General features: G+C 45.6%; 1 protein-coding gene across 1 annotated transcript in view; it reads left to right on the top strand.

The window, feature by feature from the left end:
- The first annotated feature begins 3,001 nt into the window (after positions 1–3,001).
- Positions 3,002–21,678, top strand: part of H6PD (hexose-6-phosphate dehydrogenase/glucose 1-dehydrogenase) — a 56,574-nt gene continuing 37,897 nt past the window's right edge. Inside the window, exon 1 of the mRNA XM_078642305.1 lies at positions 3,002–3,232. The gene's annotated coding sequence lies outside the window, so the exon portion shown is untranslated. The remainder of the gene's footprint in view (positions 3,233–21,678) is intronic.

Raw genomic sequence — 21,678 nt, 5'->3', positions numbered from 1 at the left:
TTTTAATCTGTTTATTGAGTATAATGAAATTTAAAAAAATCAAACAAGTAGTAGATATAAAGCCAAAGAATTAAAATCAAAGTCCATCACAGGTAATAGCATAGATCATTGAAATTCTGCCATAGACAATACACTGCAACCCAAATCTAAAGGTGGGAAGAGGCTGAAAAGGAAAGGAGAAATATGTGTTGCGGTCCTATTAGGGGGTGTAATAAAATATTGCCACTGCTGAAAAAGGCCAACTGCAAGTGCGCTTAAGACTAAAGATACACGTAGGTCCGTCATTAATGACGAGACTGGGTGAATAATATTCAGTTATGTCTATCAAATAAGATATACCTATATTCATCTCTGAAAGTTTTTGATATCAAACCTGGAGAGAAAAAGGAGTATATCTCGAACTACCAACAAATCCCAACAAGGGAAAGAAAGGGAGGGATGGTATCCTTGTAGCACCTTGGAGTGGGAGGGGGCTCTGGGAGGAGGGGATAAAAGACTCCTCTACTGTTCCGATGAGATTGGAGATACCTGCTGTCGACCTCTAGAATGGGGTTCAAGGGGATCATCAAATAGTTGTAGGGCTCGTAAATGAGGAGGGACAAGTCAGGAGTGCTCCATCTTGGAGAAATATTGACTTAGTGGCTGCCAAGGCGCGGTTAAATTTGACATCAGTATGGTTGATGCGTGCGGAAAGTAGTTCAAGGGCTAAAACATGCCATAAATGAAGAAACCAAGCAGCTATAGGGGGAGGGTTAGGTTTCTTCCAGAATAATGCTATGGACTGCTGCACTGCTCCCAACTTTTGTAATAGCAAGCACCAGTCTGAATGTGTCATGACAGTCAGTGTTGGGGAAATGTTTTTTAACACCTCATTGCCCCATTCCTTGTCTTCCCTTCCCTATCTCACCCTTGCTGACACACATCAATGAAACTATCATCAACGTGAGGCAGTGGTGATTTCGGTGAGCTGGGGGAGGTGAGATGTCTGTGTTCAGGGTCCAGCCACTGCTCAGCCACGGACTGACTAGTGAACTTAAATGGGCCTCCCTGCTGCCTCATTTAATTTGCTGTGAAACAGTAAAGGTATCGGATCCTACATCTGACCAACCCGGATCTCAACAATAGGAAAAACAGAACAAGGTGGCTGGACAGGATTATTCGTGAAACAATTCCCCAGACACACAGTCAATCTGTACCATGTGACCACTGGATTTAATTTCCAAACAAGTTTATTTTTCTTTTTTACTTTTATCAGCAATTTTTTGAAACACAAGCACAAACAAAACCACTGTCAATTCAAAAGGTTCATATATACAGTATCTACAAATGCACACATTTACAAATTTACAACAAAGAATCAAACAAAAAATTGGTTAGACACACCAAAAGACAATAACATATGTATAATAATTCAAATAAATTGCAATTATATACAGTGCAGAGATTAGTCCATAAGCAAACAAACGGGCACCAGTCCTAGAGATTGAAAAAACCAAGTGACAGGCGGGGTTGAGATCGAAAACAAGCCTGCCTGTCAACGAAAGCCTGTGGTGTAATGTTAAATAGGGTTGCGAGGCTAGGATACAGAGTGGTGGTATGATTTACATCCTAGCGGCACCCTTTGTTGTAGCCACAGGGTGGTATTGTGGCTTTTGTTGACAGGCAGGCTTGTTTTCGATCTCAACCCCGCCTGTCACTTGGTTTTTTTCAATCTCTAGGACTGGTGCTCGTTTGTTTGCTCATGGACTAATCTCTGCACTGTATATAATTGCAATTTATTTGAATTATTATACATATGTTATTGTCTTTTGGTGTGTCTAACCAATTTTTTGTTTGATTCTTTGTTGTAAATTTGTAAATGTGTGCATTTGTAGATACTGTATATATGAACCTTTTGAATTGACAGTGGTTTTGTTTGTGCTTGTGTTTCAAAAAATTGCTGATAAAAGTAAAAAAGAAAAATAAACTTGTTTGGAAATTAAATCCAGTGGTCACATGGTACAGATTGACTGTGTGTCTGGGGAATTGTTTCACGAATAATCCTGTCCAGCCACCTTGTTCTGTTCCTCATTTAATTTGCTAGCATTATTATGGGCTCCAAATTTCTCTCCGCCCAGGGCAACTATCGTAACAAAAGCCCGCTCTGTCTACACCACACAATGCCACTTTACTCCTCAGCATACACTGCCACTCCATTCCACATCACCCCACTCGATTGTATTTATAGGGCCCTTATTACCCCTGCCAAGGAGTTAAAGTACTTTGTAGTGTGCCACTCCACCAATGCTTGAAATATAAAAATAGTAGTGCAGGTACACTGCCCCGGAGCACCTGCTTGTTGCTGAGAAGTGCTGGTATTCTCCAATCAAAAATAGTATATCTCTCTTGAGAAGTGCAGGCACTCTCCTACTCAGTAACAGACAGAACCAGCCCATTTAAAGCACTGGACTCCACTCAATGCCATGCCGCTCAAAGCCACTCACTGCCACTCCACTTCACACAATGCTACTACTCCACTCCAAGAATGCTCCTCCGCTCCACCAAATATCACTCCAATTCACTCCTCATAATGCTGCTCTACTCACACAATGCTGCACCACACAATGCTACTCCACTGCACGAAAGCCAACAGATCTTTCATAGGCCAGACCTATTGGCCTTGCAAATGCTTGTTTTTTGTGCATGCGCCTACAAAATGGCGCTGCTGCTGCAGCTGTGTCACCGACCTTTATTTGATTTCCTCTTTAGGCATGCTGCACAGCATCGCTAAAAACCAGTGGCAAAGCAAATAGTTCCCAAAAGCAAGACCTGTTGACTTTGCCAATGCTTGTCTTCTCTTTGGCTGGTGAGTCTCACGTCTTGCTTCCGTGGAGCTCATACTCTGGTTGTTTCCATGGAGCTCCTGATGCGGGCTCTCTTTCAGTTAAGTTGCGCTCTTGTCCCTTCTCTCTTTCCATTAGGCAACCTCTCTGCTATCATCTGATTCGCCAATGATTTGCGTGAACCGTGTCGGTTGTTTATCTGCCAGTAGGCGCTCGGTTTAAACCCCGCCTCTCTCCCTGTCTACGCTCCACGGGTGGATGTAGCACTGTACATGAAGCACTGCACTGGCTTTGTATTTAGAGAAGTCCATAGAGAAGCACGTGAACTGCCTGTTATGACGTAGGCGGAAGAGTGAGCTCGTGCTGGCTCCAAGACTTGCCAGCTGACAAGAGGGCTGTCAGGAGCCAGGGTAAGAGGGGAAGTGGGACCTTAAGGACTGTGGAATTCGGGAGGGTTGATAGTTGCAGGGATAGTATCAAGAACATAGTGGTGCACAGTGATTAAACAGTGTGAGGTGGGATGCCGCAGATAATTCAGATGGCGCGATTTGTATTTAGCTGGGTCTGTGAAACAACTTCATGGGCAAATATGAAATACAGGGGATGGAGATTGAAATGCAGCAGGTAAAGTGGATGCACTGTGGTTGGAGCGGTATTTGAGATATGGGACGTGCTACAAGGAGTGTCCTCTAGGCCTGCATTTTTGTCACGTGCTGCATGTGATATATACTTGTCCAAGCCGAATAGCTGGGGAAAATGGAATCCTGAGAAAATCTACTATTTGTATATATATATATATATATATATATATATATATATATATATATATAGAGAGAGAGAGAGATAACTAACCACTAGTATATGTAGTAGACCTTTGTACTCACTACTATGTGATGCTTAGAGTTTATCCATTTGTATCTCTTCCTTGAGTGACTTTACAACTTGTACATTTGCAATTTTTTCTAGTTGTATAGCGCTATAGAAAATCGCATTAAATAAAAAATAATTAAAAGCTTTATTTCGAGGCTAGCGCTTCACTTCAGCGAGAAATTGCTTAGGGGCAGCTTTCCTGGAAATAAGTGTGCACAACAAAAATTAATGTGAAGTAGCCTTGGAGTTGTTAAGTCGAGTGTAAGTCACGTTGAAACAATTTGGATTAAAACAAAAAAAGAGAGCACATGCGTGTTAGGAGGTGGGGAAGAGTGCTGCAGGTATAGTTATGGGGTGTTTAAAAGTTGTGGTGCTTACGAGTTGGACACATCTGCAGCACACTTTGGTGCATCTACACCAGCACTCTGTTCGAATGGCTGAGCTGCTTCTATCAGTCCTACGAAAGAAGCGCTTGGACCTCGGAAAGCCACCTGTCGCTAGCTGACCTATTGTTTTTTATAGTTCTTCATTGCCTCACTTGCATGATAGCAGCAACGTGCCTTTTAAAGCACCTTCGGAGAGGTGCGAAGCTGGTGAGTATGACTGCAGCTGTTGCCAAAGACAGCTTGGATATGATATCCAGTAACACTTAAGCTGCAACATAAGACAGAGAATCACATTGTGAATATGAACTGGAAACAGTGATGAGAAACAAAATGAAAATGTTTTCTGTTGTAATGAAAAAGTAAACACACATTGTTTTGTAATTGCATGTTTATAGCGCTTACTACCCCTGATGAGGCGTCAAAGCGCTTTTTTGGTGAGTAGCACGCTGCTCGGGAACCCAATAAAGGATTAGTGGTGAATAAGTATAGTGAAATATGAAAGAATTTGAGTGTTGGATATGTTAGTCAGTTATTTGGATTGAGAAGGATAGTGGAGGCATAGAAGAGGGAAAAGGTTTGCATTTATATAGGGCTTTGATGAGGTGTTTAAGTGCTTTTTCGGCAAGCAGCATACCACTCTGGAACCCATAAAGGATTAGTGGTGAATTAGTCTAGTTGAAATAGGAAATTAATTTGAGTGGTGGATATGTTAATCGGTTATTTGGATTGAGAAGGATAGTGGAGGGATAAGGTTTGCATTTATATAGTGCTTGCTACCCCTGTTGAGGTGTTGAAGCGCATTTTCGTTGAGTAGCATGCACGTCTCTTAACATAAAGGTTTGGTGGTGAATTAATATAGTGAAATATGAAGTAATTTGAGCGGTGTATATTTTAGTCTGTTATTTGAATTGAGAAGGATAGTGGAGGCAGGACTTTGAGTAGGATGAAAAAACTAGGGGTCTCTCAAAGGGGGCTGACCAATGTAATTAAGGGTGTGGCTTAAAAGCACATAAGCTAAAAATCTGTTGTTAGTATACTGTATTTTGCTGTTTCTGTCATTGCATCCAGATATATGAATCAACAAGTAATACCATTCCTACTACAAGTCGAGACTATTGGCTTTGTCAGTGGTTGTTAGTTGCATAAGATAAATTAACAGCAACTATGGCTTGTATATAATATTGAAAAAGATTCCACTTAAAGCCCTGGTGACAACACGACAATGTTGTTGCTCCTGAGTTTCAAAAAGAGAAGGAAAATCCAGAGAGAAAATGACTATCATTAAAGGATTTCCCATCTCCTACGACGCTCAACTAGCATGACGTCATACTGTAACTTCCCCACTAGTGAGAAGTGAGCACGTGCACAATGATGTGCCTGCTGTCACTGCAGTCCAGAAAAAAATGGACCGCCTGTGCCAGAGCACAAAACAGAGCCCGATAGAGACTAAATTAATTTACTCTGGTTGGTTAATACTGTCCATATGTCCAGCCTTTGTTTGCTTTGTTCCCTCCCAGCGGACATCACCAATTGCTTTTTTTTGGTTGGCTATCTCTGACCATCTGTAGCCTCCTCGCTCACATCTGCTCCCCCTTGTCATTGCTGCCCTCCTTACTGCACTGCTGCTGACCTGCATGACACTTCATTTACTTTTGTAGCAATGGTGGCACGCCGCGCTTTAGCTTTAAACATCAGAAGTTAAAGCGCGACGTTCCGCCATTGCTACAAAAGTAAATCAATTAAAAAAAACAAGGCGGGTGGACACCGCATGTCTTTTCCATTTATTTACTTTTATTGCGATGGTACCATGCTGCGCTTTAGCTTTGAACATCTAAAGCTGAAGCGCTGTGTGCCGAGATTGCTACAGTAGTATAAACAGAAAAAAAGCCGGACACACAACTTTCTTTTTCTATTTATTGACTTTTGTAGCAATGGCGGCACGCCTCGCTTTAGCTTTAAACATCTAAAGCTAAAGTGCAACGTGCCACCATTGCTGCAAAAGTCAATAAATAAAAAAACAAAAGCAGACGGATGGCGCATATATTTGTTCCATTTGCACAGCCATTAGCTCTGCATTTAACTAACACAAAACCTATTACATTACAAATGCTTGTTTACTTTGCTTCTGGGAACCCTGCCCGATGCACTGAAGTTATCATGGCTGGCAATCCATCACTGAGGTGACAACTGCTGGAAATCTTGCATTGGGTGGCCACCAAGGTAATCTTGTCTGATGTGGTCATTATTACAACACTAATAATATTAGTAGCTCAGGATGATTTTCATTGAGCATAAATACTTTTATTACAGAAATGGTTGGAGACCGTTGGGCCAAGGTGACAGCCCTCCGCCAAGAGCCCTGATCTAACTCCACGCCTCCCCAGATATTGTGGTACACGCCCGATAACAAAAAAAAAGACAGTAGGGTGAAAGACAGCTACATGCCCTCCCAGGCCCCCGCCCTTGACAATCATTTTCCTTCCCTAGTCTCTTCCACACATCAGGTGATCTTGGTGCTATTATATTAACAAGAGTGGGAGTGAAGAGGTAGTGTCCTTAGAGGGCACTGGAGGTGGATACGTCCTCCTCTAGAATTGTTCCAAAAACATATGGATTCACCCCAAAGAAAATGTTCCAAGAAGAGTGTACTCGCAGGTCATGCGCGTTTCCTACAGTAGTTGGAAGCACATAGTGTTTGTTTAAATACCCCTCACACACCAAAAGGGCCCTTGGTGTCATGCTTCATGTCACCTTGCTGCGGGACGGGGCGTGCTACTACCTACGACTACATGGGAGCACTGATGTTCAGTACTATGTGAAGTGTAGAGAATTGTAAGTGGAAGGGTCAGGGGTGAGTGAAAACTGTGTGTTAAAAGGTACCTGGCTCTTAAGGACAAAAACATTTTAATATCTCTTTGGAGCTGGTACTATTAAAAGGGTGGGTCGGAGGTGTCCTGCTTTATTGAGCGATCCCTCCTGTGTTTGTCAACATGTTTCGAAGCTCACAGGCTTCTTCAGGGTAAAAAAACAGATCCCTTCTATTCTCTATCGAAACAATGTTGGTATAGTAGGAAAATCAGTGAAGTGATAAATATATACAAGTGATTATATTGAGTGGAAAAGGCACATAATCATGCACAAGATACGGTACCTATTAGGTATTCTATGTGATAATTTGTTTTTGTGGAGACATTGCCCCATGAGCCTTTAGAACGGGTGGGAAGGGTACCTACAATCAGATTTTACTCCAGGAAATCCTTCGCTTCGATAACACCATCCCGCGGCTCCGTCAATTAATAGTACCAGCTCCAAAGGTATATTTAAAAAAAATTTGTCCTTAAGAGCTAGGTACCGTTTAACACACAGTTTTCACTCACCCCTGACCCTTCCACTCACAATTCTCTACACTTCACATAGTACTGAACATACAGAGAAGTGTCCGAAAGGTCAAGATAGAGTAGATTACAATAATCTATCCTGGAAAGACCACAGTAAGAATACTTTGAACATGTGGTTGGTTTTGGAGAAACATGAATGCGTTTTAAATCAATCAATCAATCAATCAATCAATCAATCATATCATTTGTAAAGCGCACTACTCACCCATGAGGGTCTGAAGGCGCTGGGGTGGGGAATGCTGCTATTGCTTGAAAAGCCCAGTCTTGAGGAGTTTTCTGAAGGTCAGCAGGTCTTGGGTCTGCCGTAGGTGGATGAAGAGGGTGTTCCAGGTCTTGGCAGCGAGGTGGGAGGGTCTTCGGAAGCGGGGGACTGTGGCGAGGGTGAGGTCGGCGGGGCGGAGCGGAGCTGGCGGGTGAGGGTGTAGAAGCTGAGTCGTCTGTTGAGGTATGTTGGTCCGGTGTTGTGGAGTGCCTTGAGTGCGTGGGTGAGGAGCGTGAAGGTTATCCTCTTGTTGACTGGGAGCCAGTGCAGGTCTCTCAGGTGGGGTGTGATGTGGTTGCGGCGAGGAATGTCGAGGAACAGGCGTGCAGAGGCGTTCTTGATGCGTTGGAGCCGTCTCAGGAGTTTGGCCAAGGCTCTTGCGTAGAGGGCATTTCCGTAGTCCAACCTGCTGCTGAAGAGGGCCTGGGTGACCGTTCTTCTCGTTTCAGTGGGGATCCACTTGTAGATCCTGCAGAGCATCAGGAGGGTGTTGAAGCAGGAGGAGGAGATGACCTTGACCAGTTTAGTCATGGAGAGGGTAGAGTCTAGGATGACCCCTAGGTTGTGTGCGTGGTCGGTGGGTGTTGGGGCGGTTCCCAGTGCGGTCGGCAACCAGGAGTCGTCTTAGGCCGAAGGGGTGGATCCGAGGATGAAGACCTCCATCTTGTTCGAGTTCAGCTTCAGTCGGCTGTTCCTCATCCATTCAGCGACGGCCTTCATTCCTTCGTGAAGGTTGGTTTTGACGGTGTGGAGGTCCTTGGTGAGGGAGAGGATCAGCTGGGTGCCATCGGCATAGGAGAGGATATTGAGGTCATGCCAACGGGCGACGTGGGCGAGTGGTGCCATGTAGATGTTAAACAGAGGTGGGCTGAGGGATGAGCACTAGGGTACACCGCGGATGATCTTGGTGGCTTCGGAGCATAAGGGGGGAATGCTCTGTGTTCTGCCGGAGAGGAAGGAGGTGGTCCAGTCCAGGGGCTTCTCTTGGTTCCCGGCGTTGTGAAGGCGTGTTCGTAGTGCGTGGTGGCAGACCATGTCGAAGGCGGCTGACAGGTCCAGGAGGATGAGGGTCGCTGTTCCTTCGTTGTCCAGCAGGGACTTGATGTCATCGGTGGCGGCGATGAGGGCAGTCTCAGTGCTGTGGTTGCTGCGGAACCCGGACTGGGAAGGATCCAGGATGTTGTTCTCCTCGAGGTAGCGAGTCAGTTGTTCGTTGACGGTCTTCCCGATTACCTTTGCCGGGAATGGGAGCAGGGAGATGAGCCTGAAGTTCTTGAGGTCCTTGGGGTCCGCCTTGGGTTTCTTGAGTAAGGCGTTGATCTCTGCGTGCTTCCATCTCTCCGGGGAGGTTGCTGTCTCGAAGGAGGTGTTGATGACATTCCGGAGATGGGGTGCGATGGCTGTACTGGTTGAAGGTGTGGTGTGGGCATGGGTCTGACGGGGATCCGGAGTGGATGGTGTTCATGATCTTGATGGTGTCGTCATCGTTGATGTTGGTCCAGGAGAGCAGGCGGTTGGTCAGATGGTGGTCGTGGGGGCGGAGGTCTCAGTGGTTGTCGTGGCGGTCGTGGCAATGAAGCTGTTGTGGATATCTGCGATCTTGCGGTGGAAGAAGGTGACCAGCGAGTCGCACAGGTCTTGCGAGGGTGGGACGTCGTTGGTGTTGGAGCTGGGGTTGGAGGGTTTCTTCACGATGTTGAAGAGCTCTTTGCTGTTGTGCTCGTTGTTGTCTAGGCAGTCTTTGAAGGAGGCCCTTTTGGTGGATCTGATGAGGTGAGGGTGTCTTTGGGTGGCGTTCTTGTGGGCTGCGTTGCTGTCTGGTGTTCGTTCACGGAGCCAGATCTTCCTCCGCTTTCGGCAGGTTTGCTTAGAGGCCCGAAGGTCTTCAGTGAACCATCTGGCTTTCTTGTTGGTGTGACTGTTGGAGGGATTTTTGATTGGGCGAGGGTGTAGGCGCAGTCGTTGATCCACTGTCTGAGGTTGCGGGCGGCGGTGTCGGGGACGGCGGGTTGGCGTTGGGCGAGGGTGGTGGTTAACTGGTCTTCATTGACTTTGCTCCAGCAGCGGCCAGGCATCTGTTGGGTGCGGTGGTGCGTGGTGGGTTTTTTGAAGGTGAAGTGGATGCAGCGATGGTCAGTCCAGTGGAGTTCGGTGGTGTGGTTGAAGGAGACGTGGGGTTTGCGGAGAAGGGGTCAAGCGTGTGACCAGCGGAGTGGGTGGGTGTTGTGACAAGTTGTCTGAGTCCGAGGTTGGCTAGGTTGTCGATCAGGGTGGTGGAGTTGGTGTCGAGGTTGTTCTTGAGGTCGAAGTTCACGTCCCCGAGGAGTATGTAGTCCGTGGAGGCAAGGGCGTGTGTGCTGACGAAGTCGGCGATGGAGTCGCTGAACTGTGGTCGGGGTCCGGGGGGTCTGTAGATGAGGGTTCCTCTGAGGATGGTGTTGGGGTCGGTGTGGATCTGAAAGTGCAGGTATTTGGGGGTGCTGAGGGTGTGGTCGGTGTTGGTCGAGACTCTGAGTGTGTTCCTGTGGACGAATGTGATTCCTCCTCCGGCTCCATTGGTGCGGTCCCTGCGGGTGATCTTGTAGCCTTCCGGGACGGCTATGGCTATGTCGGGTGCCGAGGCGGGGTTCAGCCAGGTCCCTGTCAGGAAGATGACGTCTGGGGAGGTTGAGTCGAGTAGGTCCCAGTGTTCAACGGCGTGTTTGCAGGCGGAGCGGGTGTTGAGAAGGATGCATCTGAGGCCACCGAAGTCATCTGCGGCGTCCCGCAGGGATCCTCACTCAGCCCCACCCTCTTCAACGTCTACATGAGCCCTCTCGCAACCATCGCTCGCCAACACAACCTCAACATCATCTCCTACGCCGACGACACCCAGCTGATCCTCTCCCTCACCAACGACCCCGCCACCACCAAAGCCAACCTCCAGGAAGGAATGCAAGAAGTCGCAGAATGGATGAAGATCAGCCGTCTGAAACTGAACTCAGACAAGACGGAAGTCGTCATCCTCGGACCATCTCCCTCTGCCTGGGACGAATCCTGGTGGCCCTCTGCCCTGGGCATCGCACCCAAACCAACGGACCACGCACGCAACCTGGGCTTCATCCTGGACTCCTCCCTCTCGATGACCAAGCAAGTAAACGCCGTCTCGTCATCCTGCTTCAACACCCTGCGCTTGCTCCGAAAGATCTTCCGGTGAATCCCCACCGAAACCAGGAAGACGGTCACCCAGGCCCTCGTCACCAGCTGTCTGGACTACGGGAACACCCTCTACGCTGGAACCACAGCCAAACTCCAGAAAAGACTCCAGTGCATTCAGAACGCCTCAGCACGACTCATCCTGAACATACCTCGCCGCAGCCACATCTCTGCCCACCTGAAAGACCTGCACTGGCTACCCGTCAACAAGAGGATCACGTTCAGACTCCTCACCCACGCACACAAGGCTCTCCACGACACGGGGCCGAAGTACCTCAACAGCCGCCTCACATTCTACACACCCACCCGCCAGCTCCGATCCGCCAGCCTCGCCCTCGCCTCCGTCCCACGATTCCGAAAATCCACAGGACGTTCCTTCTCCTACCTGGCAGCCAAGACATGGAACTCCCTCCCCACTCGCCTACGGCTGACCCTGGACCATCTCTCCTTCAGGAAACAACTCAAGACCTTGCTGTTCGAGCAGTAGCGACCCCCCCCCCCCTCCCTCAGCGCCTTGAGACCCTTACGGGTGAGTAGCGCGCTATACATATTCTGCTGATTGATTGATTGAGGTGGTTTGGTTCTTTACTGGTCGGCAGCATGGTGGGGCGATGCTTGTGCAGCTGCAGTTCCGGCAGCTGAAAGCTCCATAGGTGTGCTTCGGGGCAGCCAGGAAGCAGGTGTGTGATCGTCCGGTGTTGAGTGCGTGGAGGGTTCTGGCATCGTAGCGGTGTCGGGCGTCGTGGCGTTCGCGGGGTCCTGGCACTGGGCGCGGTCCAGGCACGGACGGACGCAGACGGGCTTGCCTTAGGCGCACCAGCGGCGCAGCAGCGGCGCGCCAGCTGCGTGCGGCCGCTCGCGTCCTCCATATGAGGGTAAGAGGGAGGGAGGAGCAGCTGGGAGGCGGGAGCAGGGCGGCGAATGGGATTGCAGGGGGGGCCGTAGGGACGCAGCGGTGGGAAAAACAGGCGGGGGCCGCTGGAAAAGTGGGCACAGGAAGGAAAAACAAGTTTAGGCAAGAAAACAAGTACAGGCACAGAGGAATAAAAACAAGTCTGGGCAAGAAAGCAAGTACAGGCACAAAAGGAATGAAAACAAGTCTGGGCAAGAAAGCAAGTACAGGGACAGAGGAATAAAAACAAGTCTGGGCAAGAAAGCAAGTACAGGGACAGAGGAATAAAAACAAGTCTGGGCAAGAAAGCAAGTTAGGCACAAGGGAAAAATACAAGATTAGGCAAAAACAATGCAGACAGAGCCTAGCAGCAGCGTGGGGAGCGACCTGCCTGCAAGCAGGGTCAGAGGTCTCTCTGACCTTTGAGATGGGAGAAACCTTACTGGAGTCTCATGAAAAGATGAGGATCCTGAAAAACTACAAGTGATTTCAAGCTGCTTTCTCCTTTTCCAATCTTTTTGTCCTTCGTTTTGGAAACAGTAAACTGCAAACACTCAATTCCTGCATTTTAATTTCTTTGTCTGTTATTCATAAAACAAATCGTTGGCCCTGACTTTTTTTAAAGAAAATATATAATTCTTAAAAAGCTAAGGGCATGAACCAATATAAAGTATTTTTATTTTGTAGCAAGACAGACGTCTAACATATGAGTTTAAGCTGTGCCACCATGCCCCCTTTGTTTCTTCTCTGGTTATACCTTTCTGTTTCCTCCAGTGAACTCTACAATCTGCAAGTTCATTTTGGGGTGTTTTCAGCACTGTTATTCATCAGAAAAGCCTAGCTGTGCTATTAGAGAGTGCACCAAAGTGTGAGGCAACTTGACCCCTCACACCAGTTTTTGAGGTGGCTAATTGTGGAGCCATTGCATCATACCCAGTGTGCCAGGACATTTTACCTGCCACATGGTGGTGAGACTGCCTACTAGCTGTTCCTTGCTTATCCTCGTGTGACACGTGAGAGTAGCATGTACTCCACTGAACTTCAATTACAAGATGCTATGGGTTAATGGCGCTATTACATGCAATCAGTACGTTCCTACCCGGAACTAACTTTCACTGATAAAAGGCTGTCATGAGCCGCCCCCAAGCTTACGAGTTTACGAACACCTGCATGCTATGAGTGGGATTATATCTGAGAAAGTTGGCAGCATGTCCAGCAACCCGTAAATATTCTCTGGCAATGAGGGAGTAATCCCTGAAAACACTGGTGTCTAGAGATATGATTTCAAAAGACGGCATTCGCTGAAAAATAATATAAACTTTGTGTGAAAAACTGAACGACAACTACCAAGATGCTTAGATGCTTTAGTGCTTTTCTCAGTTGATATTGCAATCCAATAGTAAGAATATTGGTGTACCGCTTTAGGTTGAGGTGTTTGCCAATAATGAATTCAAGAGAGATACCACTATCGGGTGCTATCCATTACTAAGACTGTTTTAATCCAGCTTATTGTAGTGTGAAGGAGAGCTGAGCGGAAATTCTGTTTTTAGCGTTTCTCTTCAAATGGTAGTCTGACATCCAGTACTGAATCTCGTTGAGTACTTGTGACCGCTGTTTGGTTTGTTGTGGAGATATTAATTTAAATAAAATTGTGGGACGCTAGCATAGACATGGTAAATGATGTTGGATTGGTTTAGAATGGATGCATGAGGTTCCATATGTATGGTAAATACTGTGAGATGTTTAAACTGTAAAGATGCGTAGTTAGTAGATTCGCTTCTGCCAACAGCCAAGGACTGTTGGTAACTGAATTGAAGAACAGGTTGACTTGAATCAGCGTAGACCCAGCTGTTGGGCTTCCTAAACAGGAAACTGAATACTGCTTATTTCCTTAACCCTGTGCTTAAGCCTGTGAACTCCTAAACCTCTTCATGCCTGGCCTGCTGCTACCTGCGATGCCTGTGTGCAGCACAGAGCCAGCCCATGGAGTCCAAACATAAATATCCAAACCACCAGGAAGCTCTCTATCCATCCTCGGAGAGCAGCAGAGAGCTGTCCAAGACCAACCTCCAAGTGTTGGAAAACTGAGGGCCGTTTCTGCCTGGACCACACACCCTAGTTGTGCCAATGTTTGTTTGCTTTACTTTTCCTGGTAAACACTTACTTCTATATAGCATGTCCCATCACACCCTCAGTGGAGTTGAGAAGCATCCGTGAGCTACGCTTGGAAGGTCACCTATAACTGCTTGTCTAGGTAGATGTTGAGCAGATTGGTTCACAGGTTTGCTTCTTCTTTGTGCCAGAATATCGAAGATTCTGAGGGTCCTTGTGTGTATATAGGCAAACTATACTCCAGTGTCCTCTGAGGGTCCAGACTTTATCTGACCACCATGAATACCACGTTCTGTTCCCCCTATATCTTTTAACATGTAATTGGTGGGTATGGTGTTGAGGTATGAGTCTGGTGCCACCTTAGGTAGGTGGTACATTCTGTAATCCATGTTAGGCTCTAGTCTCCCTCCAGCTGTTCTCCACTTTTGGGCTGGGCCCAGCACATGCTCCAACTTTCCATACATAATCACATTCTCTCAGCTTCCATACACTACATTCCTCAGCATACTGACTCAGCCCTTTCAAACTGACACACAAAGTCACTGCATCCTCTTGTTTCCTTACACACTGGACAACCCAGCCTGTCCACGTCACTACAGTTCTTTTAACCCAGTGTTGTAGCACTGTTGAGTAGCCAGATATACAACATAAAGTGATGGGAATAACTGCGGCGGCTGCCATAAACAAAGGGCGGTAGGCCGGATGGATGGAACGGAGGAGGGGTCGCAGGGTTTAGAAATACTATATATTTTTTTAATGTACCTTTAGCTGCCGGCCGCCACCAGCGTCGTGTCGCACCGCCTCTCCTCTTCCAGCAGCCCCATGGACAGACTCCCAATCAATCTCTGTGCTGCGGAGAAACACAAGGATTGGTCTGAGCGGGCTAGGAAGATGCTCCGCTCAGGCCAGGGAGTCTGTGGGGTTTCTCCAGCCTGGCTGCTCAGTGCATTACGAAAAAGGTGATGCCACGGTATTCTCTTCAAAAAAAATTAATTATGAGGACAAAAACTATTAATTATCTGTCTCGTCACAACATAAGTTGTATGGTATATATCTGTCATCAATTATAACGTTCATCCAATGGTTATTACAACAATTACAAATACAAATAGAAAATGAAAAACACAAAACAAAACAAAAATTAGATTTGTAAATTATTTTTTAAAGATCCTTTTTCATTTTATACATTATTAATACAAATCAGCCAACCAAACAATATTCAATCTTGTGAGGAATGACGTTTTCAAATCCAAAAACCAAATATTTAATTCTAGATCCAAGCGGTCCACTGCACTGCCATTCTTTCCTTGTAAATAAATCATTGGGCTTCTTACACAACCCTTGGATTAAGGGTCCACTACAATAGGACATTTGGACCGCTTGGATCTAGAATTAAATATTTGGTTTTTGGATTCGAAAACGTCATTCCTCACAAGATTGAATATTGTTTGGTTGGCTGATTTGTATTAATAATGTATAAAATGAAAAAGGATCTTTAAAAAATAATTTACAAATCTAATTTTTGTTTTGTTTTGGGTTTTTCATTTTCTATTTGTATTTGTAATTGTTGGTAATAATCATTGGATGAACGTTATAATTGATGACAGATATATACCATACAACTTATGTTGTGACGAGACAGATAATTAATAGTTTTTGTCCTCATAATTAAATTTTTTGAAGAAAATACCGTGGCGTCACCTTTTTCGTAATTCACTATATTCACCCAGATGCCGTTTGGTTTACCGGGTACCCCCTGTTATTAATAATGGCTGCTCAGTGCAGCTGGGCTGGAGAAAACCTAAGTGCGCATATGTGTTTTGGTCGGCCTGAGACGGCTGGCCAAACACACATGAGCACTTAGGGAGTGCACGTAGCACTCCTCCTCCCCCCTCCCCCCTCCCATGCCTTAGCCCCGCTCCTCCCTACAGCACTGTCTCAGAGCTGGCAAATGCAAAATAAAACGATGCAAGAACATAGTTTTATTTTTCATTTGCTGGCTCTGAGCCAGGCAGTGGAGCGATTCTCCTCCGCCATTGCGGAGGAACCGCCACTGGGGAATACCTCACCAGAAACGGAGAAAGAAAACAGAAGTCACTGGTGTATAACTCTTGAACAAAGACAATGATAAGCTTAATACATTTTTAATGTCTTGTTGAATTTCCCCACAGGCTGTAATCTTTTATTTTGGTTTTTTTCTTAATTTTTCTAGTCATCATGACGAACTAGTGATCCAGAGGGAACAAAAGTTTTTGTGGAGGAAGGTTGATAATCTTTATTATTCATAAATAGTAGTACGAACAATGTAGTAATATATTTGCGTTTTACAGAGAAAGCCACTATGCCAGTATTGATACCTTGCATGGTTATTGTATTGTATACTTTCTATTACTTGCTCCTTTTTTTACTGATATTGTAAAAGTGTTGTTCTTTTAACTGGGAATTGAAACGTCTTATGACCAGTGCTTAATTTGAGCCGGTAATTTCTGGTGCTCAGCACCTGCACCTAATCCTCAGCACCAGTGCTTATAGTAGCAATGGAGGACACACTTATTTGGAAGAAAGGCAATTTTCTCCATAATCACAGGATGTTTAACCACGCCGAGACTCAAGCCCAGTTACCCAGCTCCGAAATCGGCAGCTCTAGCCATTAGGCCAAGTCCTCCCCAGAATAATAAGTGCCGGGACTCTAGTCAGGAGGCAGTTTGCACCAGCACATTTCTCCTGTTAGCGCTGCCTCCTGAGGAGAGCCCCGGCACTTTTTATTTTACAAATGAACCACTACTTATGACTCTCAACTTTGTGTAATTGTATTTTAATAACACCAGCTCCGCAAATTGGAAACCTGTGGACAATTTTTTTGGGTGGGGAGGATTGGTGGATATGTGGCTCTGAGTGGTACGCTAGTGATTCCCCGCTGCCTAAAGCACCACCATAAGGTGCAGGAATAGTGAATGGGCAATAGCCGAGCTGGTCTGCTTTCTGTTTTACCGGTTCAAGACCGGGGACCACCGGGAGCAGGAGCAAGTAAGACAATGACACCCTTTCCATTGCCAGTCAGACCCTGCAGCTGTCAGCCAGACCATGCATCCTTTCTAGGCAGAACCTCTGGCAGCTGGGATTCACCGGTCAAGAGAAAGGTTTGCCTCTTCAAATTTAGGGCACTCGCCTACTTTTGCAAAGAGCAACATTTTCTGACTTTAACTGCAAAATTATATTTGCATACTCCTGCGTTGGCCTACCCAACAACTACAGCTTGCCATTCCATCTTTATTGTGGTTGTATATTTTATATACAGCATGTGGTATGTGGCATTTATGAAAGGTCGCTACAATTTCACAATATACATGGGTTTAGAAGTTTCTAATATATCTACTTGTCAAAGGGGCGGAATGCGTAAGAAAACTGCCTGTCCTGTAAAACAGTCCACTTGTCACTTTTGGTGAGATGCTGTGAGATAACCAATTGTGGCAGCTCTGTCATCCTATCAGCGATTTGATAATGGCCTCTCTGATGATGCCAGGGCACAGATCATTCCATGGTTTAGATTCTAGCAAGGCTCTGATTTTTAATATGTTTCCGCAAATTAACATACAGGGACTGAAGGCAGACTGGAAGTGGTTGTTACAGGGGTGGAATGTCCTTTGTCTGTGCACACCCAAAAACATACATGTTTAAGGATGTTCACCAACTCCTTGGCGAGCTCTTCCCACATAGAAAAAATCAGGAAATGTACTCTCGACAAGGGCAGGAGTAAAAGGTTTTCCTAGGATGGGAGAGAGGGAGTGCAGGGACAGTGAATCACAATCACGCACCAGACATTTGCCTGAGCTCATATATGCTTTTTATTTGCTCATGTAAAAATGGAAATCACAAACATTTGCTAAGAGTTCAGCATCCAGATTGTAAACAATTGTGAAATCCTCAAAGTCGCAAATCTGCTCCAATGGAAAGACCTATACCTGTGAATACACTCTTGTGACTTTATATACGAATTGGGCTCCTAATTTATCAAGTTGCTTGTAATGATTTTACATTGATTTTCCATTATTAAACTTTTTTTTTTAAATATTGGCATTCATCAAACACATTTTACTAAATGATAGTAAAGCGATATGGTGTTTAATGTTGAAAAATGGTTCAGCAAAACTTTATTTTCAAGTAACAATCTTTTGGGTGCATTTTATTTTAGAAGCAGCCAATCTGAAATCTTGCTTTCATGCTTCTTCATATAATCACACTAAGGAAACTTCAAGTTGCTCAGAACTGTGCCGCCAGGATGCTACTTGGGATTCCAAAAACCCAGTCAGCCAAACCAGCCTTAAATAGTCTACATTGGCTGCCAATCCTCGAAAGAGTAAAATTTAAAGCCCTATGTATTGCCCATAAGACTATGTGGGGAACGGGCCCGGCTATTAACAAATCCCTCATGACCCCATACCTCCCTGAGAGGGATCTGCGATCAGCTAATCTTAATCTTGCAGTTGTCCCTAAAATCAGGAGGACAAGAAGCAGAGGAAGATCTTTTGCCTATAACGTGGCGAAACTCTGGAACTCATTACCCTCTCACCTCCACTTTGCACCCCATCTCCAGCCATTTCGTAAACTCTTAAAAACCTGGCTATTTCAAAAATCCGCTCCGTAACTTCACTCATCTTCTGTTCAGTTGCTAGCGCTGGGAAGCCCTAGGGTAGCTATGCGCTCTACAATTGTTTATTAATAATCTGGGAGCATTCAGGGAGCACTAGATGAAGTGGCTTAAACTGTTCAATTTTGATAACGTGCACACATTTTGATACTGGAAGCACTGTCCGTAATGCAAGCTGAGCTTACCGTTTACTGCATTTCCTTAAAGCAGTCACCCTAATGGTAATGGCGTTTGCTTTATTGAATCGTATATACCAGTTTGAATAAGTTACACATCTAGAGACGATTAATGCCTTAATGACCCACAGTCCTCTTTCACAGATCAAGAGTAGCAAGAGTTTGTGCTGCTGGGAGCAAGGCCTACTTGTTCTAAGTACAAAATATACATGAAAAGGTATTGTACTTGACTCCATATATGTCTTAGGCCTGGGGTTAAATGTTGACTCAAACATACATCGGTTATGTCTCATGTGGGGTTTAGAGTTTAGGTGAAAGAGATGTGTGTGTATATGTGGAAGATATGTATGATGGAGTAAGCTGGTCTAAGCACCCCATTCTGCCACCCCAAGAGTCCAGTAACAATCACAAATGATAGCCGTACAACAGATAATTGTGCAAAAATGCTGGCAAAATCAGTCCATTCCTCATTTTCCTTTAATCCAAAACTTACAGAGATCATCCGGTCTGTGCATCTGCATTTTCATCTTTTTAGTATAAGTGCCCCTTCACGGAGAACTGTTCTATTATTTGCAGATTATATCATACTAAAGTAGAACCGTGTTTTCTTTTTGTGGGCTTAGTGTCAAGATGTGATTCTTTTCTTAATTATTATGCTGAATGTAAAATTAAACTGTTGTTCACACATAGGGTAAAAGTAATTTGTCTATGGCTACTTGCCATAATACTGTGCATCGAAAGAAAAGCCTCCAACGGAATTGCCCTACTTTATATCCACGGCCCATTGGAATTTCGATCACACAAAAGGTGATAGCAGAAAAGCTTCCAGTTTGTCTTATCACTGCAATCACTCAAGGTAGCATCCAACCCATTGTTCTTTTGCCCACCATGGCTCCTTAGTTTGGACCCAGCTATATGCAAATCAGAATTGACCCTGCTGAAATAAGCATATTCCTGTTCAAACTGTCAGGCCAGGTCCTCTCTGAACTGGAACACAAGCAACCAATACCGGTATCACATAAGCCAGGTCTCTGTCTAGAATAGCGCAGTGGGTTAAAATTATAGTCTGGAATGTGGCCCAAAGTGTTTGCCAGCGGTTAAAATTAATTAAAGCGTTCCTTCCATCACCTTGTTGTTTTTGCAGTAAACGTGAACGGAATACTAGGACAGGCCACTTTTTAATTGTCCCAGGTCATAGAAGCTTGAGAAAGAAGGTTGCAATCTGGATCTGGTGTGTATTGCTTTTCACGAAGGAAATTAAGAACATTCCTTCTGATTGTGGATTTTGTAGCCTATGGCTTGAGTGTGGTTGACTGTGCTGAATGTTGCAGTGAAACCAGGGTGCCGGTAGGTCTTGGTTCATAGAACACAGGAACTCATCTGTGATGTTAACTAGAGTGGCTTCTATCCCTCAATAACAGCAGGAGCAACATTGATAGTTACTGGGAATTTCAAGAGCCTTGAGAAGTGGCTTGTTGCCTGAAGACTATCCACACTGCAGCCTTGGCCAAGCACAACAAGACCAGCGATAAACAAAATTTAGAGTGACTAGTCCAGATTGTTGGATGAGCGTTTGTGAGAAGCTGGCCTGGTATATGATGTCCACTTATATAGTGGGCACCCGGCACCAGTCCAGACAACCCTTATGGTGATTTAAGAGGTCTTAGACAACCTTAGAAAGCTCTCTAAGTGGTACCTGTGGAGAGCAGTCGTCAGGCTTAGTCCAGAAGGAGTGTAAAGCAGCTTGTTTTACAAGAATGCAATCTTATATGTGTAGATAAAGTGAAAAAGAACCACACAAGGTATTTATAAACTATGTATTTATTATATATTACCCTCTAACACATACAAATATCTCCTACCCAGAGCTATGCACAATGCACATAATACTTTGCATAGAAATCACATAAATAGCACAAAATACATAGTGGACCCGGGGGGGGTGGGAGGGGGGGGGGTCTTCCAAACCGTATACTTAGAAAGTGGTATAAGAAACACGACTCTGGTCACGACCATGTTGAGAGGATGTAGAAGTGCTGGGGACCCAAGAAACCACACAAGGTGAGAGACTAGAAGCCCCGCGCAGATCGTGTGCAGTCTGGGAACATGACTGTGTTCTCTGTACAATTAACGTGTAAGTCACTTTGAAATTTTAAAGATTAGGGACCCTTCCCAGTGAACCCTGAAGAAACCCCGTGGAAGACTGAAGGTTGGAGAGCCACCCCACCCATGGATACTCTAGTACCCACGTTACCTACACCAGTGAATCCGGGTTCATACGTGTGAAGTGGTATCGGAAACCACCTTCAAACCCAATGGACGACTTCATGATAGTGCCGCAGCTGGAGAAGGAGAAAGGGTCCGGTGGAATCCAAAGGTGAATTCAGGATGAGAAGTACCTGCAAGCAGAGGAGACAGAGTCAATGTCACTCAGGAGTGACCAGGAGATCTGGAAGATGAATGCCCACCGATGCCGGGTGTTGCAGGAGAGTTGACGGTGACCTTGACATTGCAGCTATGAAAACCAAGTGATGAAGCGGAAGACCAGGAGCTGTGCATTAGCTGTCCCACGTCGGATGTTGATAGTTGAGGGGTCGGTGTCCGGCGGGAGCACCAACATGCCTTGGCAACAGCGAACAATGTAGAAGTCAAAGAAGGTGCAATGTCCGGACCATCAAGGTCCGGGAGTCTTGCCACAAGCAGGGGAGTCTGGGCAGGCCCCCAACAATCAGGGGAGCACAAAAGAAACAACGGTGACCCTCAACAGGACCTACAGGCTAGACGCACTGGAGTCGCAAGACGACTTCGAGCAGCTCACCACAAGATGATCTTGGTGGAAGGAAGCCAACAAGCCTTTGCAACGGCAAGTCAACGTAGTGCACAGGGGTTTGGTTCCTGCGGCTCCCATGTGGGATAC

The sequence above is a fragment of the Lissotriton helveticus genome, chromosome 5_1 (genome assembly GCF_964261635.1).
Source record: "Lissotriton helveticus chromosome 5_1, aLisHel1.1, whole genome shotgun sequence".
NCBI lineage: Eukaryota > Metazoa > Chordata > Amphibia > Caudata > Salamandridae > Lissotriton > Lissotriton helveticus.
Note: the sequence above shows the minus strand (reverse complement) of the source record. Positions and strands in the feature narration are given on the sequence as shown.